The following is an 18,885-nucleotide window of genomic DNA, read 5'->3' on the forward strand; positions in this document are numbered from 1 at the left end:
TATTTTCTGAAGCACTAGACCCCTATGTGTATTTGTTGTAATTTGGAATGTTCTCCATGGGGTTGCCATTTGGTTGTTATCTGGGCCTTTCCTTGCTTCTATTCTAGAAATCAATCTGGTAATTTTTTTTTCAATTTTAACTTCTAATATCTTTATTGATTTTTCTTTTTACCTCAACATTTAAATAATATACTGTACATATTGTGTGTGTGCACATGCATTGTGTTTTTTCTATTATGTAACATCCTGCTCTTGTCTCCCCATTCTTTATGAAATTAAACTTCTTTGGAGTTTTCTTCTGATTACATTTCTCTGCTTCTTCTATGTTTCTTTAATTCTCTTTGTTTGAACTCTGCCTTTCACGTTGGAAGCTTTTTCTGTGAATGTCTGGCAGTATTTCTGTATGCATTAGATTTGAATGAAGCTCGTAAGTGTTGATTGGAATATCTTTTTGGAAGACTCCACACTCAACCAGCCCTCACCAGCCAGACATAGAGACACAGTAAACCTGATTGTTTATTTATATTAGTAGGTCATGTCAGCATAATTGTTTCAAAATAAAGGTGAGCTAGAAAAAAAAAAAAAAAAAGCCAGGCAGTGGAGACTGACCAGGGAATTAAGTTGTGTGATTGCCTCCACCTCTTTTTTTTTTTTTCCCCCCTAACAGACCAACTTCAGTAGTTGGTAAAATCTAAAATAGAATTTGTCTTTTCAATTTCTAAAGCAGTATGAATGGGTCTTATTAATTTCTGGGTTTTCCTACGGGATTTTGAATAATTGGAAGCCCCCAGTTTTGCATTCAGAGAAGATCGTGGTCTTTTCTCTGGGGCAAATAGTCTTTAAATCAGCTTTTCTTTTTTTTTTTCCCCCTGAAGAATGAAGCCATAATCACTTCCCAAGGGTAGAAGTGCCTGACACCTAGAGTTCTTGGGCTAAGGACTGACAGTGTGAGGGTATTTTTCACTTGGAATATGATCCCAGGGCTTTTCTGTGACAGGATTCCTGAGTCTTCTGGCCTGGAGAAATGCTGTTTCCAGTAGAATTGGATAGAATTGGTCTTTAGGTCCAATGTGAGGTCCATCTTTAAACAGATTCTCACATTATTCCCCTGTTTTTCAGGCTTTTTCCCCTTCCCCCTTTTGTTTCATGTCTTTTCAACTTCTAAGACCATGAAGAGCTAGCTGCATGATTTATATTAATCTATTGGCTCAGGATACTTTCTTCTGTATGCATCAAGTTAGCCTCCTCATTTCTACAAAATCATCTATTCCAATTATTTTTACTCTTCATGCAGAGTAATGCAGGCTTACATGATCTCCCAGTCTCATCAAAGTTGCTATTTTTGTTTCTTTTCCTCTGTTATTAAGGTGACTTTTAAAAGAAGGGGGGTATATAATGCCTTACCTCATCATCTTAATACAGGAAAGTTGTATTGCTTTTAAATTAATTGAAAAGCTTTAGAATAAATTGTTAGACTAAAAGACAAAGATAGAGGAGAGGCTAAATGGGTGATGGTCATTAAAGAGAACACTTGTGATGAGCACAGGATGTTATATGTAAGTGATGAATCATTACATTGTACTCCTGAAACCAGTATTATACTATATGTTAACTAAGTAGAATTTAAATAAAAGAAATAACTTATTAACTTGAAAAAGAAAAAAAAAAGATATAGGAGAGTTTAGGTCACTGAAAGAATTAAAACTTTGTCTTGCAAGAATGGAGGAGAATGGCAGGAAATAATGTTTCAGGTTGAAAGAATTGAGGAAAGGAACAAGACTGATGTTCAGCCTCATATACAAAACAAAGTTCAAAAGGAAAACAACCTAAGATTGGAGGGCAAGGTGATTTAAGATAAGGAAAATTTTGCATTTGATTTTGAAGTTTGGATTGCAAATCATAAAGATTTTAGGAAAACTTTTCTAGTCCTCAAGTGTGAAAGAAAAATACATGTATACATACATGCACATGTATATTCATAGCCACCCAGACACACATTCTGTATGTTTAAGGTAAGTAAAGTGACTATGATGGGTAAGTTCCAGTGTCAAGTTGATTAGCCCATTTTACCCAGTTTTTGGTCAAACCCCAGTCTAGATGTTTCTGTGATGGTTTTGTTTTGTTTTGTTGAGATGTGATAACATTTAAGTCAGTAGACTTTGAATTAAGCAGACTAGCAGTTTACTCTCCATAATGTGTATGGGCCTCATCCGATCAGTTGAAGGACTTAAGAAAAAAGACCAAGGTCTTCAGAGGAAGAAGAAATTCTGTCAACACACTGCCTTTGGACTCTAGCTACAGCAGCAACTCTTCCGGGGTCTCACAGCCTAATCTCAGATTTTGGACTTGCCAGTCCCCACAGTTGTGTGAGTCAAAGTAAAATAAACCTTTCTCTTAATATATATACACATTCAATTGGTTTTGTTCCTCTGGGGAACTTTAATTAATAGAGTAACCATTGTGCTGCTTATCGGAGACTTGAAACATTTTTCACTACAGTAGGAAGAGTTCGGATCTCTACAGAAATCAGTGCAGGAACCAGGTCCAAGTATGGCTCTAGCATAAGTTTCCAGAGATAGGAACTGCACCAACTCTGCCTCCAAGTGCCTAGGCCCTGTGGGGAGCACAGACTGACAAAGAGATACTTGGTGTGTGTCTGCACATTGGCACACAGTGCCCAGCTGGCTCTGGCTCTTACAGCAGTCACCTGGAGCAGACTTGCACCCTGCCGTAGTGCAAGGGAGTCTAGTCTAAAGGGATGTAGGGGTGAGAGGGAATGAGAAGCCTGTGTATGTTGTGGTCAGAAATAAGACAAATGCTTCCTACCACTCATTGCCCCCCGTGGGCTGCTCTGAGATACAAGAATTCATGGATCCACCATGGAGATGGCCCATGAAACTGAGCAGTTAACTGAGCTTGTTTGGAAACTACTGGCTTAGAAAACTATCCCCTTGTATTTGTTCTCCTCCCTTCCCAGCTTTATATCCCTTTTTATCCCTCACTCTTGCCTTCTGAGGGGTGTACTACTCAATTAAGTGCCAGCACATATTCTTTTGCCTCACATCTATTTATTTTATACAGGACTCAGGCTAAGATAGAACCCCTGGGAATTGTATAATATTTTGTCTGGGTAAACTCACAATTTTCTTCTTTACTAAGAAATGAAGATGTATCTGTGGTGCATCTGAGATAAATACTATAAGCAGTAAAATGTATAAATGTCAGTTACTGCAGGTTGGTAGGCTCAATTGAATATAATGAATTTAAGAATAAAATGTGTCTTTTATTATTAGGAAAATACAAATAATAAGGGTGATTTTTGAAATATGACTTTTTAAACTGAAAGTAATGATTAATATATGTATCTTGGGCAATGCATCTGTAAAGGTAATAACATGCAGTTATGGAAGAATGGATCAATTTCAGAGGGTTTTTCCTGCATGTTTTGCTTATATTTTGATATTCTAGCTGAGAGAGTTCAAATTCCACTATCTCATTCTCCAGGAAAAAAAAAAAAGAAAAAATTCACATTCACTCTGTGAATGTGTATTGCTGTTATAGTCTATACTGCTAATAACCATTTTATTTGTTAGCACTCACGGTGCTAGAAAACAATTGCTTTTTTTCCAGATATTAGTGATAATTCCCAGAATAATTATTATCCTTGGGAGCCAAATAATTCCAATTTTTAGATCCATGCTTATGAAGAGATTTTTAAGTGTTATTTACATTAACAAACAAATATGTGAAGAAATAAATTTTTATTTTGGTGAATAAAGTCAGTTTCAGAATTAAATCTCTGATAATATATATTATGGGTACCAATACTAGCTCACACCTTTAGCTTCCTAATCTCACTATCTCCATCCATGCATAATGCTTTTCTGAATAATCTTGAGTCTTTCATTCTTACAAACAAATTCTACTTTCTAGAACCACTTTTTTCCTCCTTTAACCAAAATTGAAGTTTCCTGTTTAGTCTCTCTGTTCAACATAACTAACTTCTATGTACATTAGATAAAATGTCTCAGTTTTAAAATTTACTTGCTGAACAAACAGGGTATCAGAGTGAGTAACTTTGCTCTCCTTCTGGGATTTAGTCCACCTGGACAATGAGATTAAAGATAAATATGTGAAATTGGAATATTTCAGTAATTCAATATTTCATTTTTAATTTCCATCTGTGAAACATTTCATTCTAACATGATATCCATCTAAATTGAATCTACAACACAATATATAATTCTGTGGAATGCATATTTGTTATGAAAACGTCATTTTATATTACATATAATTAGCAACCATTCTTCTAATTGCTCACTATCTTTTATATAATTCTACTTTCCATTTATTATTTCGCCAAACCATATGCTTCCTTCATAGGATCCTTTTTATTTAATAAAGCAATTATTTCCAAAGATTTTCATGAAAATATATTTAAAAAGCATTTTTTGAGGTTATAGAAAGACAAATATAAGATGTAAATAAGGAAAAATTCATAAGCAGGGTTAGATTGGGGAGAATCTTAACTGTCAGAAATTTTGATTTTGGGGGAATTTGGGTGACTCAGTTGGTTAAATGTCAGCCTTCGGCTCAGGTGGGATCAAGCCCTGCATTTGGCTCCCTGCTTCTCCGAGAGCCTTCTTCTCCCTCTGCTTCTGCCAAGGGAACCTGCTGCTCCCCTTGGTTGTGTTCTCTCTCTCTGTCAAATAAATAAGTAAATTCTTTATTAAATTTTTTTTGATTTTTTTCCTGTAAACAATGGCAGAAGGGGTGTTATTGGATTTTGAGGACACTGTGATATAATTACATCAGAACTTGAGAAAGCTAACCTTGTATCCATTCAGTGGATGAGATAGCATAGCAATGGCATAGCCAAATGAGAAACTAAAGATATAGTTCAAGCAATAGACGGGAAGTGTTTGAACTGGGAAGTGGAAGGTAAGGATGTCCTGGAAGACATGACCTCCACATTTCCTACTCATGGAAATCAGTTTAGTGTTTGGAGAACCTCTGTTCCCATGGTTGTTTTTATTACATCAAATTGTGAAACTGGTAACAATTCAATTTGTTTCTTGAGTTTTCCATGAGGCTGCCCATCAGTCCTCATCATTTTGGTGATAAGATCCTTTGTTTCCCATACTATTGAATCCTTACCTCAGAAAATATGTGATAAACCTAATTCATAAGTAATTGGTGAATAAAAAATAATATTTACTATATCACATTTGCCAGGTTTTCTGAAATTTAAATCTGTTTATGAATTGGGGGCCTCCTAGGCATCGTCTAACATATGAGATGATTTTAAGGCATAATCCCTAATAATTTCCCTTTAAAATAGCATCATGTAGGTGACAGCCTATTATAACTATGTCTAAGGTGTATCATATCAACAGAATAAGGTGAAAAAAAAGAAAAAGGAATGAGAAATAAGAAATCTGGGTTTACAGAGCACCTTAGATTTTTAATTCACTTCTTTAGGTCTAATTGGCCATGATAACAAAATATGATTATTCAATACCCTTCTTACTTTGTAATTCTATATTCAGATCCCTTCCTACTTTTAAAATTCTAAATTTGTAGATTTAAACTACAAAATAAATACTATTTTGGGCACTTGGGTGGCTCAGTGGTTGAGCATCTGCCTTTGGCTCAGGGAGTGATCCTGGAGTCCTGGGATCCAGTCCCACGTTGGGCTCCCTGCAGGGAGGCTGCTTCTCCTTCTGCTTATGTCTCTGCCTCTTTGTCTCTTTGTCTTAATAAATAAATAAATAAATAAATAAATAAATAAATAAATAATAAAAATTTTTAAACTACAAAATAAAGACTATTGATATTAAGGACAGCAATATAAGTTAGATATTAAAAGGAAACTTAGTAGTTTACAAAATAAGAACAACCAGATTAGTTAAGTTACCTAGGGCAGAAGTAGAGCTGTATATATAAAGGTGTTGATAATTTAGTTTATGATTAGACAAATTTTCCAAATTATAAAGAATGCCAACTCCCAAATTCTAGAGATCATTTATATCATGTTACTTTGTATTTTATAATGAAATACTGCTTTACCCTTCCTTACTTTTTTTTTTCGGATAACTTATCACCATTTTAAGATATATTGTATTTCATCTGTTTAATTACTGCTCTTCCAGTTCTTCCTGAGTTCCACAAAAGGAATTAGTCTTTATTCTCCAGTGTATCCCATACCTCTACAATAAAGTCTAGCACTTAGCATTTGATATTTGGTGGATGAGTATTACCAAATTGGAAAATACTCAAATAGTTTAATTATTAAAAGCTCACAATTTCTGGAAATTATTATGGTAAATATATCAGAGGCTAAGAAATTTAGAATGGAAAGCATATATTAACTCAACTTTTTTTTTAATATAAAATCTGCAAACATGACATATTCATTATGTTACAACCAGTAGGGGGAAAAGAAAGGACACCTGCTGGGTTCACAGAGCTAAATTACATTCCTAAATGACTTCGGAATGATTTTGTTAATGTAAAGCAAGCATGGTTTTGTCACTAAGGAAAGGAAGATCACATTCCCATAATTTCTAGCAGCTACCTGCTGTGTGTATTAAAGTTATAGTACGACCTTCTGAGTCTCAGTTTCCTTAAGAATCGGACTGAAACTCCTGTTTTGCCAAACATGGAATTAGGAGACTGTAATATTCAGATGTGATAATGTTAGAAAGATAAGAAAGGTTACACAAAATATATTTGAAAAATTTCATCTTAAAATGAGCTAAAAGTTTTTTGTTCAAATATGCAAAAACAGAATTTGAAATTACTTTGAAATTTTAAGTTTAATAGAGATAATATCAGTAGATCAGAGGTAGTAGAAGACTGACAATATCTGATTTTTTTAAAGATTTTATTTATTTATTCATGAGAGACACAGAGAAAGAGAGAGAGAGGGAGAGGCACAGAGGCAGAGGGAGAAGCAGGCTCCATGCAGGGAGCCTGATGTGGAACTCGATCCTGGGACTCCAGGATCACACCGTGGGCAGAAACCAGGCTCTAAACCAATGACCCACCCAGGGATTCCAATATTTGCTTTTAATAGCAACTCTTTACAGTATTATTTTGCAGCTGGACTTGGTACTGTCAATCCAATTTCTTCTTAACTTCACTGGGGAAATTAGAGAGCACCTTCATTAATCAAGACACAATAGATATTTTAAAAAGAAAAAACAAACTAAAGGGGACGTATAAAAAAAATAAAGGGGACATATAAAACAATGTTGTTCATACTAAGTTTTTTTAGACTATATCTACTAACTGACAAATCATGTATCAGATCAGGTGTTTAGAATAATTTTGTAAATTGATGCTGATGTTCACTGTTCTTTAGAATTATGGTGACTTTTCTACTGACATAAATACACTCCAAACAATTTTTTTTGAAATTTCGAAAACAAATGAAATTGACATAGACAAGTTTCCCAAATCATCTTTTTCTTTTTCCTCTTCTTCCATTATATGTCTTATAAGATTATATTTACTATGTCATCTTATAAAATTATAGTGATTGAATGTCAATATAAGGCATACATATAAGACATAAGCCACTCATTTTTTAGTAACATGTATGATGTGGTTAGGCAAACTTGCTGCTTATCTTCTAGAGCTAGAATTTATTTATTTATTTTTAATTTTTTATATTTATGATAGTCACAGAGAGAGAGAGAGAGAGGCAGAGACACAGGCAGAGGGAGAAGCAAGCTCCATGCACCGGGAGCCCGATGTGGGATTTGATTCCGGGTCTCCAGGATCACGCCCTGGGCCAAAGGCAGGCGCCAAACCGCTGCGCCACCCAGGGATCCCTAGAGCTAGAATTTCTATGTTTCTCCAAATATGTACCTAGAACTTTTCAAACATCTGATCAAACTAAAAATATGTAAACCATTGTCACTCTTTAATAGTAACTCTTTTCCTTGTTTGTATTTCTTTATGTAAACTAAGGGTTATTTATAGGTAATTATGTGTTCAGGCATTGCTTTAATCAAATTGCGTCTATTAGTTAAGATGTATAACAATTCTTTTTTCTGCTTTATTGAGATATAATTGGCATATAATATCGTGTAAATTTAGGGTGTATAATCTGTTGATTTGATATATACTACAAAATAATTACCACTATAGTGCATCACATCACATAATTACCATTTCTTTTGTGGTGAAAACATTTAAGACCTACTCTCATAGCAACTTTCAAGTACAGTTAATATAGTATTATTAACTGTAATCACTGTTCTGTACATTAGATCCCCAGAATTTATTCATCTTATAACTAGATCTTTGTACTATATCCAAAATCTCCCCTTTTCCCTCCGTCTCCAGCCCCTGGTAATCACCATTCTAGTCTCTGTTTCTATGAGTTCAGCTTTTTTAGATTCCACTTACAAGTGATATCATACAGTATTTGTCCTGTCTTTATTTTTTTGCATAACAATTCTTGATTTAGATACATTATTATCTTATTTTATTTATTTACTTATTTGTTATTTGAAAGATATACCCATTTATTTTTAGAGAAAGAGGGAAGGGGAAGAGGGGCAGAGGGAGAGGGAGTGAGAGAGAAGCAGACTCCCTGCTGAGTGGGGAGCCCAACACGGGGTGGGGCTCAATCTCAGGATCCTGAGATCATGGCCTGAGTGGAAACCAAGAGGCAGTTGCTCAACCAACTGAGCCACCCCGGTATTCCTATCCCATTTCATACAAAAATAAACTAAGTCACAGATATAGAGATTATAGGCCAGAAAAAAAACTTTATTGATATGAAAATTATATTAATAATCACAACAAAACTTGATCTTATAATATTGTTAGTCATTTCATAATTTTAACAAATGTTGTCCTCTCATACTCTAGGGAAACTCTTTAAGCCAAGGATTAAATTATTAGCCACGTAAAATGGGGATCAGAATTGTGTGCCATAAAAAAACAAAAGAAAAAGAATTGTGTGCCATCCAATAATTAATTGTAGCATGAGATTATATAATCTCTGTCTGTCTCTCTCTCTCCATCTCTATTTGAGTCTAATTTGGAGTCAGAATATCTGTGTTTATGTATTGAACCCAGCAATAATAAGTATGTGACTTTTTTACGCTTCAATTTCTTCATTTGTAAATATAAAAAGAAGTAAAAGAAGATTTTAAAAAATAGGATGAAGAGGAAGGTGAGAAGAAGGAAAAGAAGAAAATTATAGGATATTCGTTAAAACAATGAGTCTCAATTGGAATTGATTTTTCACCCTAGAGAACCTTGACAATGACTGAAGACATTTGGGTTGTCACAACTGGTATCAGGGTGTACTATTGGCAACCAGGGTAGAAGCCAAGGATCATCCAAAACAGTCTATAATTCACAAAATAGCACTCTACAACAAAGAACTATATAGCTCAATATGTGCATAATATTGAGGTTAAGACACCCTGATTTAAAGTGACGTATTCTGATCATTAAATGAAATTAACACATGTAAAAAAATATCTAGTGGCTTACTGAAGCCATCGCCTATCAGCTGCTGAGAGCAGATTTTTCACATCTCTGTCCAACATCTATTGAGTGACATATCATTGGCAGGTTGATGTGGCCATACTGGGAGTGTTTATATCATAAAAATTGACAAACTACAATACAGAGCCTTTTCCCACTTGATCCCTCGACCCAGATAGCTTGTTGTTAAATATTTACTAGCCTCCATTGATTAGCCACTCATTAACATATTGCAACCACTGCATAAATGTTAACTATTACTACAATTACTATTAAGCCCTCTCAGTTCATCTGAGGAAACCACTCTAGATATTATTCTTCCCTTTCTCCATTTTATATCAATTGCTCAGGTTCATAAGACCTGGCAATAAACTTCTAAGTGCCCGATGTTTTAACCACTCCCTCCTCTATCTTTCACACTTCAGTCATATTATTATGGAATGAAAATTTAATCCTGCTACTCCCATATTTAATATTCTTCAATGCGTTGCCATTCATATATATTTGAGAGAGAGAGAGAGAGAGAGAGAGGAGAGCAGAAGCAGGGGGTACAGTAGAGGAGACGGAGAAACAGACTCTTTACTGAGTTGAAGCCCCAAGCGGGGGTCAATCTCAGGACTCTGGGATCCTGGAACCATGACCTGAGCTGAAGGCAGACACAAAACCTACTGAGCCACCCAGATGCCCCTGCCTTGCCATTTCTTATGGTATAAATCTGAACTCCTAACACACACACACACACACACACACACACACACACACACACAGACACACACACACACAACATAAACACATACATAAAACTGAACTCCTTAGTTTAGCATATGGGACTTCAACCTTACTCCAGAGTGCCCTGCAAATCACAAAATTTCTATGCAGCTATCTCTACTGCTATCTATTCTATTGCTCTTGTTACATTATAGTTTCCCTTCTCTTTGTCAAGTTAATCTGAGTTATTTTTCAAAGGAAAAGCTTACTCTATCATCATTTACTGACCCACTATTTTTTGCATATGCCTAGATCTTGACTTTCAAAATTCAAAAGCCAAACATTTGACTCTTTTTGTTCCAAGTCATACTTTATCTGAGAGACATGAGCATATGATATTCCAAATGCTTACCCAAAAAAGACAAAGGTCAAGACAATTAATATATCAAAATTCACTTGCCTTGTTTGTAACAATTTGCACATCTTTACATTCTAAATTCTAACTGTGAATATGTCTATTTTATGTTGTATATAATTTATATTTGAACTGTCCAGAACATCTCAAAAGTCCAATAAATGTTAAGTATAAGAATTGGCTATTGTAGAATGTACAATACTGGACAATTTCTTCATATGAAGCTCAAAATTGTTTGGAACAAATTCCATTTAAACTACAGCATTATTATAAAATCTAAATATAAGTACAGTTAACATACAATTTATTGTGAGCAACATTCAACAGAAAACAAAGGAAAACATGCCCACCAAGATATTTATAAATGTTATGTCTTATGAATTCCCAGCTATACACATAAGAATACAAAATTCAAGATAAACTCCAAAAAATATTTTCCGTAGCAGGATTTCACTACTTAAAACTGCTAATATTAAGCTAAGCAGAGGAAGTCATGTATACCATTTCTAGTATATATATAATGCTCCTCTTTGTAGAATATCTTTAAATTTAATTTTTTAACCAAGCATATCACAGTCAGAGACACAATGGGGATCTGTGTCCTGATTGATAACATAATTGTTAAGAATTTAATATAGTGGTTATCACGTGAGAAAGATATACCAAAAGCCTGCACTAGCACCTATAAGGAGCTCATGCCTTTCAATCATCAAACATTTACTGAGCATGATAAAATTCCAGGGTAGAAAAATGAATAATACATGGCCTCTGCCCTTGAGGATATCAACAGGCTACAGAAAAGATGGTCTTGTAAACTAATCACAGCAACTTGGTATAGTGAATGTTATTAAAAGGAGGTAAAATATGTGGCACCTTAGGATAGGAAAAAACTCCTTTAACAGAAAATTCTAAAGTATAAGGCATTAAATGATTAACTGATTGATACATTTGATTATATTATTTTTTTAAACCGTATGGGTTTCAAAAGACAACATTTAAAAACAAAATGATAGTCATGGCTTGGAGAAAATACTTGCAGAGCATGTACAACAATAATGTAAGAATAGATTTTTAAAATATTTTTAAGATATTAAGAAAAATAAAAAATATAATAAAAACTAGAAGAAAATGAATGGGCAGCTTATAGAAGAAAAAACACAGATGACCAAGAAGATATGAGTTAGTAAAAATAAATGAAAAGCACAGTGAGGTACGACGTCACATCCCATTAAATTATGAAAATGTAAAACCTTTAGCAAGTCCAAATAATGATAAACATATAAAGCCATAGGAATTTCTATGAACCATTATTAAGTATAACTGGAATACAACCTTGGAAAACAATTTGGTAGTATTTAAAAATTAAGGTAACATATATACATCCTAGATCCTAGCAATTCCCGCTTCTTGGTAGCTTACACAAAAGACCTCATATATATGTACAAGCATATTGGAGCAAATTTTTTGTAAAAGCAAAAAAAAATTAGAAATGTCTAAAATGTGTATTACTAGGATATTAATGAAATAAATTACATGGGTGACATGCAAAGGTTCTATAAGTTTCCTCATGAATACCACAAATATGTCAAACCCCTTTTACAAAAAAGCCATTGTAGAGGAAAGAGCACGCACATACACACATATATGTAAAGAGGTAACACACATAGAGAGAATAATATAAAGCTTTAAAATATGAAAATAATGTGGTTTGCTAATACATGCTGTTATGGATATACAAATATAGTAAAGATATAAAAATATATATAAGAACAATAACCATATCAAGATAGTACTCAGAAAAAGATGACTTTATTGTATTGATAATTTGTTTCTTACAATAAGTTGTGAAGTAATAGGATTCTTCTATTATTATTTTTATTTAGGCATTTTGGACATCAGAAATATATAATAATACATGTTGAATGACAGTAAAGCAGCAGGAGCACAGGGGAGAAAATAACAAATTTGTCTGAGAAAGCAAAAGAACTTCACACACTGATTTGGGGCATATATGTAAAAGAATAAATGACAATTATTGCAAAATGGAAGAGAAGAGTGTTGATAGAAGAGCACTGGTGACAAGAGAGAGTTAGCTAACATTGAGAAGCATGAAAGAACGTGAAATGTTTAGGAACCAATGAATAAAAGCTTCATTGGACCATTTACCTACAAGCCTTGAAACAGATAACAATGATTAATGGTGAAACTTGGCAAAAAAGTGAAAACGTTTTAATAAAGGTGTTATATTTTCAATACTCAACCCCTGATGGACTAATTCAGTCTGCATAGGAGACACCATGGAATGGTAAAAAGAATCTATAGAGATGGTGGGAGGAAAATTCACCATGAAAATGATATAGAAGCTTTGTCTTTTATGGGAAAATATGGGTAAATGAAAAGCTGTATATTTTCTAATTCTAGTATAGTTAACATACAATGTTCTATTAATTTCAGGCATACAATATAGTGATTAGACAATTCTATACATTACCCAGGGCTCATGATAATAAGTGTGTTCTTAACTACCTTCATCTATCATCCATTCCCCCTCCCCCCATTCCCCCTTTGGTAATCCAGTTTGTTCTCTGGAGGTAAGAGTCTGTTTTTTGGTTTATCTCCTTTTCTCTTTGTTTGTTTTGATTCTTTTTTTTTTTTTTGGAGTTTTTTTTTTATTTTTATTTTTTTTTATTTATTTTTCATTGGTGTTCAATTTACTAACATACAGAATAACCCCCAGTGCCCGTCACCCATTCACTCCCACCCCCTTCCCCCTCCTCCCCTTCTACCACCCCTAGTTCGTTTCCCAGAGTTAGCAGTCTTTACGTTCTGTCTCCCTTTCTGATATTTCCCACACATTTCTTCTCCCTTCCCTTATATTCCCTTTCACTATTATTTATATTCCCCAAATGAATGAGAACATATAATGTTTGTCCTTCTCCAACTGACTTACTTCACTCAGCATAATACCCTCCAGTTCCATCCACATTGAAGCAAATGGTGGGTATTTGTCATTTCTAATAGCTGAGTACTATTCCATTGTATACATAAACCACATCTTCTTTATCCATCATCTTTCGATGGACACCGAGGCTCCTTCCACAGTTTGGCTATCGTGGCCATTGCTGCTATAAACATCGGGGTGCAGGTGTCCTGGCGTTTCATTGCATTTGTATCTTTGGGGTAAATCCACAACAGTGCAATTGCTTAAATTCCACAGATGAGTGAAATCATATGGCATTTGTCTTTCTCTGGCTGACTTTTTTCACTTGGCATTATATCCTCTAGACTCATCCATGTTGTTGCAGATGGCAAGATTTCTTTTTTTTATGGCTGAATATATTCCATTGTGTATATACATCACATCTTCTTTATCCATTCATCTGTCAATGGACATGTGGGTTGTTTCCATGATTTGCCTATCGTAATAATGCTGAAGTAGGCGCTCATAGAGCTTTTTGAATTAGTATTTTTGTGTTCTTCAGGTACATATCCAGTAGTAGAATTACTGAATCCTATGGTAGTTCTATTTTTTTTTTTAATTTTGAGGCATCTCACTACCGTTTTCCAGAGTAGCTGCACCAGTTTGCATTCCCATCAACAGTGCACAAAGGTTCCTTTTTCTCCACCTCCTCACTGACACTTGTCATGTCTTGTAGTTTTGATTCTAGCCTTTCTGACAGTTGTGAGGTGGTATCTCATTGTGATTTTGATTTGCATTTCCCTGATGATGAGTGCTGTTGAGCATCATTTCATGTTTCTGTTGGCTGTCTATATGTATTCTTTGGAGAAATGTCTGTTCATATTTTTTGCCCATTTTTTATTGGATTATTTGGTTTTGGGGTCTTGGGATGTATAAATTCTTTATATTTTTTGACTAACCTTTTCTTAGATATATCATTTGTAAATATCCTTTTCCTATTAAGTAGGTTGTCTTTATGTTTGTTGATTATTTCCTTTGTGCAGAAATTTTTTATTTTGATATAGTTTATTTACTTTAGTTTATTTTCTTAATTTTTTAAAGATTATCTATTCATGAGAGGCACAGAGAGACAGAGACAGAGACACAGGCAGAGGGAGAAGGAGGCTCCATTCAGGGAGTCCGATGTATGACTTGATCCCAGGTTTCCAGGATCATGCCCTCAGACAAAGGCGGTGCTAAACCATTGAGCCATCCAGGTTGCCCCTAGTATGGACATTTTAATAATATCTGTTCTCCCAATTCATGAGCATGGACCATCTTTCCATTTGTTTGTGTCATCTTCAGTTTCTTTCATCATTGTTCTATAGTTTTCAGAGTACACGTCACTCACTTCCTTGGTTAAGTTTATTCCTAAGTACTTTATTATTTTTGGTCTAATTATAAATAAGATTGTTTCCTTAATTTATCTTTCTGTTCCATCATTTAGTGTATACAAATGCAATGGATTTTTATATAGTGATTTTGTAGCAACCTTACTGAATTCATTTATTAATTCTAGTAGTTTTTTGGTGGAGTATTTAGGTTTCATTCTTCTGCAAATAGTGAAAGTTTTTCTTCTTCTTTACCAATATGGTTTCTTTTTAATTTGAAGAGCTAATTTTTTAAGTTCAATTTCAGGATGCTTAGAAACTAGGCTGGAGACGGTGAATTTGATGGTACATTTTGCTGTGTCTGTTGCCATACAATTAATTGTATAAGGACAATATAATTTAGCAACTAAGATCATGAACTCTGATGCCAGACTTCCTGGATTTGAATTCTAGCTCTGCAATATGCTTCAGAGTGTCTTAGACAAGATATATAATCTCAGTATCCTGATTTATTTATCTGTAAAGTGGGGATGATAACATTGTCTACTATATAAGATTTTGAAGAGGATTAAATGAGTTAATGCTTATAAGGTGCTGAGACTTTTTTCTAAATATCAAAACAAAATTAGCTGTGATGTAGGTGCCTGACTTACTGCAATATCTATAGGAGATACAGTTCCTCAGATGCCCATTTTGGATTTCAGAAAGATTATTCCTTTATTGTTACCAGCTGGGAAAATGAACAATATGTGCCCTTGACTATAAGGCCTATAGAAGGATGCCTGGGTGGCTCAGCGATTGGGTGCCTGCCTGCCTTTGGCTTAGGTCATGATCCTGGGATCCAGAATCGAGTGTCGCATAGGGCTCCCTGCGAGGAGCTGCTTCTCCCTCTACCTATGTCTCTGCCTCTCTCAATCTGTGTCTCTCATGAACAAATAAAAAAATCTTTAAAAAAAATATAAGGCTTATAGAATAAGCTCTCTCTAAATTTAAATAGAGGTTTTTTACCAGTCAACTTTTAAAAAATGAATGAGTTTGGTTTATGTTTTGTTTTTATTTATGTATTTATTTATGTATTTATGTATTTATTTATGTATTTATTTATTTATTTGGTGTATGTTTTGAGTTTGGACCTGTAATTTTATTTACTTCCCCCATTTATTTTTAAACAAACTTCTTATTTTAGCATACTTTTATTTTTGATTTGCATTTCCCTAACAGCTTCTTTGGCAAAAATAAAATTTGCCACTCTATATTATTTTTACAAAAAATATCGCAGATCATAGAGTTCCCATATACCTCACACCCAGTTTCCTTTAACATTAACATCTTCCATTACCATAATACAGCTGTCAAAACAAAGAAACCAGCATTGGTACTATTCACTTAATTTAGGACTATATTTAGATTTCAGTAGTTTTTCCATTAATATCCTCTTTCTCTTCCAGTATCCTATCCAGGTTACTACACTGCATTAAGTTGGCATGTCTCTTTTGTCTTCCACTGTCTCTGACAACTTCTCAGTCTTTTATTATTTATCATGACATTGATATTTTTAAAGAATCACAATATTTGCCCTTTTGTGTCTGGCTTATTTCATTTAACATAATTTTTTCAAGGTTCATCCATGTATCAGAACTTTGTTCCTTTTTATGGCTGAATAAGACTCCATGTAGTATATACCATGTTTTGTTTATTCATTCATCTCTTAATTTATTTTTAGATTATTTCCAGGTTTTGGCTATTGTGAGTAATGCTGCAATGAACATTGGCATACAAACATCTGTTTGAATTCCTGCTTTCAATTCTTTGGGGTATATATTAGAAATGGAATTTCTGAATTATATGGCAATTCTGAGAGAGGGAGAGAGATACATTATAAGGAATTGGCTTACCTGTTTCTAGATGCTGAAAAGTCCAAAATCTGCAGGACAGGTTGGCAACCCAGGAAAAGGTGATTTTGCAATTCAAATCCAAACGCAGTCTGTTGGTAGAATTACTTCTTCCTCAGAAGAGGTCAGTCTCTTTTCTCTTAAGGCCTTTAACCAATTAGATGGAGCCAACCAAGTAACTCAATTTTCTGATTTAAATTTTAATCCCACCTAAAAGAAATCTTCACAGAAATATCTAGAATAATGTTTGATGAAATATCTGGGTACCATGACCTAGCCAAGTTGACACAGAAAGTTAGTCATCATACCCAATAATTCTGCTTTTGGACCAGTAATTACAGAAAAACTCACATAAATTTATTTTATACTATATAAACTTGTTTGACAGATGTTTTCCAGGAAATAACAATGTAGCATTTATCTGTGAGGGACTGTAATTATTAATTCGAAAGAAACCAAATGCAAGGTTTACCTGCTATCCAAATGTAAAACATTCCTATAAAACCCTTTGTAAGCTGTAATTGTGTAAAGTGAAGAAGCAATCACTGTTAATTTATATGGAAAATTTTTTGAGATTCCAAGACCCCAAAAATACTGTCTCTTTGGCTTTTACAATACCTTAGGACACATCTAAAGAATGCATAAAGTAAATCTAGATAAAGGGCAGAACCAACACAGTTCAAAGCTATGGTGGCTTGATGCTAAGGTGCTAAATGTAGCTCCTGGGGAAGGAGCTTGGGAAGCCACTCTTACTGTTCAGGGTGCACACTGCAAGTCCTGAATACTATTTTTGCTGTTTGCCTTTTTTCATAAAAGTGAAAATCCTTTTCAAATTTCTTTCAGTTAGCAAAAGTAGGGACTAATATATGTCGTTCATAAAAGTGAAGTGACCTAAAGCAGACTTTCATAAAACAGGGATATTTGTTTTGGTACTTTAATCAAACATATTTCAAGTCTGAAAGATCTCATTTCATCTGTAATTTCTATGAAAATCCAATTTATAAAAGTGAGATGGTAATTATACAACATTTTAATTTGTGGCACTTGGAATGCAGTTAATATAGTCAATCTTCTGATTTTCTTTAAAAAATGATATTATTTATTTATTCATGAGAGACACACGGAGAGGCAGAGACACAGGCAGAGGGAGAAGTAGGCTCCATGAAGGGAGCCCGATATGGGACTTGATCCCAGGACTCCAGGATCACACCCTAGGCCAAAAGCAGGCCCTAAACCTCTGAGCCACCCAGGGATCCCCAATCTTCTGACTTTTAACATTAATCCAATATAGGTAATCTCAGCGTATGTTGTTGTCTGAGAACGAGTTCATTCTTTAAAACATATCATTGTTGTATTTTTTTTTTAATAACTATGCTCTTATGTCATGTTGGAATTTAGAAAAAATGGTTGGAATTTAGAAGAAATGGTATGGCTGATTTTTGTCAGCTTACTGATTATACTGCCTCCAATAAGTAATCTATGTAGTCCACTTTCCTGGTAGAAAGAAAACTGAGGGGCAACTGGGTGGCCCAATCAGTTAAGCTTTTGCCTTCGGCTCAGGTCATGATCCAAGGGTTCCTGAGGTTAGCTCCCTGTTCAGTGGGGTATCTGCCTCTCCCTCTTCTTCTGCCCCTTCACCTGCTTTATGCTGTCTTTCCCTCTCTCTCTCTCTCAAATAAATAAACAAATAAAATCCTTTTTTAAAAAAGAAAAAAAAAAAGCTGAATCAGAGAATGAGATGTGGATTCCAGGTATGGATCAGCAGCCAAAATAAGTGTGACTTTAGAGGAGTGGTTTCATCTCTTAGAGCTTAAATATCCTTATTTTTTTGATGATAAAGAGGATTACCCTAAATTTTGATAAACATATAAATATCAAAACATTATTTGTTTTTTTAATCAATCAAAATGAGATCATAGAAACCAAATGATTTATTGCTGTAGTAGTACTGGGTACTTTGGTGTATTATTACAGTGTGTTTTATGTTTTTGGTAATTCCCTTCTGCCCCATAGCCCTTTCCCCAGCCAATTTATCATTGTGTGTAGGATGAAATGCTGCCTTAGGAA

General features: G+C 34.4%; 1 long non-coding RNA gene across 2 annotated transcripts in view; it reads right to left on the reverse strand.

Annotated features, from left to right (window-relative positions):
- LOC144302250 (uncharacterized) overlaps window positions 1-18,885 on the reverse strand; it is an 84,836-nt gene that overhangs the window by 37,920 nt on the left and 28,031 nt on the right. Inside the window, exon 3 of one of the 2 annotated variants that reach the window (XR_013369087.1) lies at window positions 16,822-16,965. This is a non-coding gene — a long non-coding RNA (uncharacterized LOC144302250). Of the gene's footprint in view, window positions 1-16,821; window positions 17,040-18,885 lie in introns of both variants that reach the window. The other variant, XR_013369088.1, reaches the window with a different exon arrangement.

The sequence above is a fragment of the Canis aureus genome, chromosome 31 (genome assembly GCF_053574225.1).
Source record: "Canis aureus isolate CA01 chromosome 31, VMU_Caureus_v.1.0, whole genome shotgun sequence".
In the NCBI taxonomy this organism is placed as follows: Eukaryota; Metazoa; Chordata; class Mammalia; order Carnivora; family Canidae; genus Canis; species Canis aureus.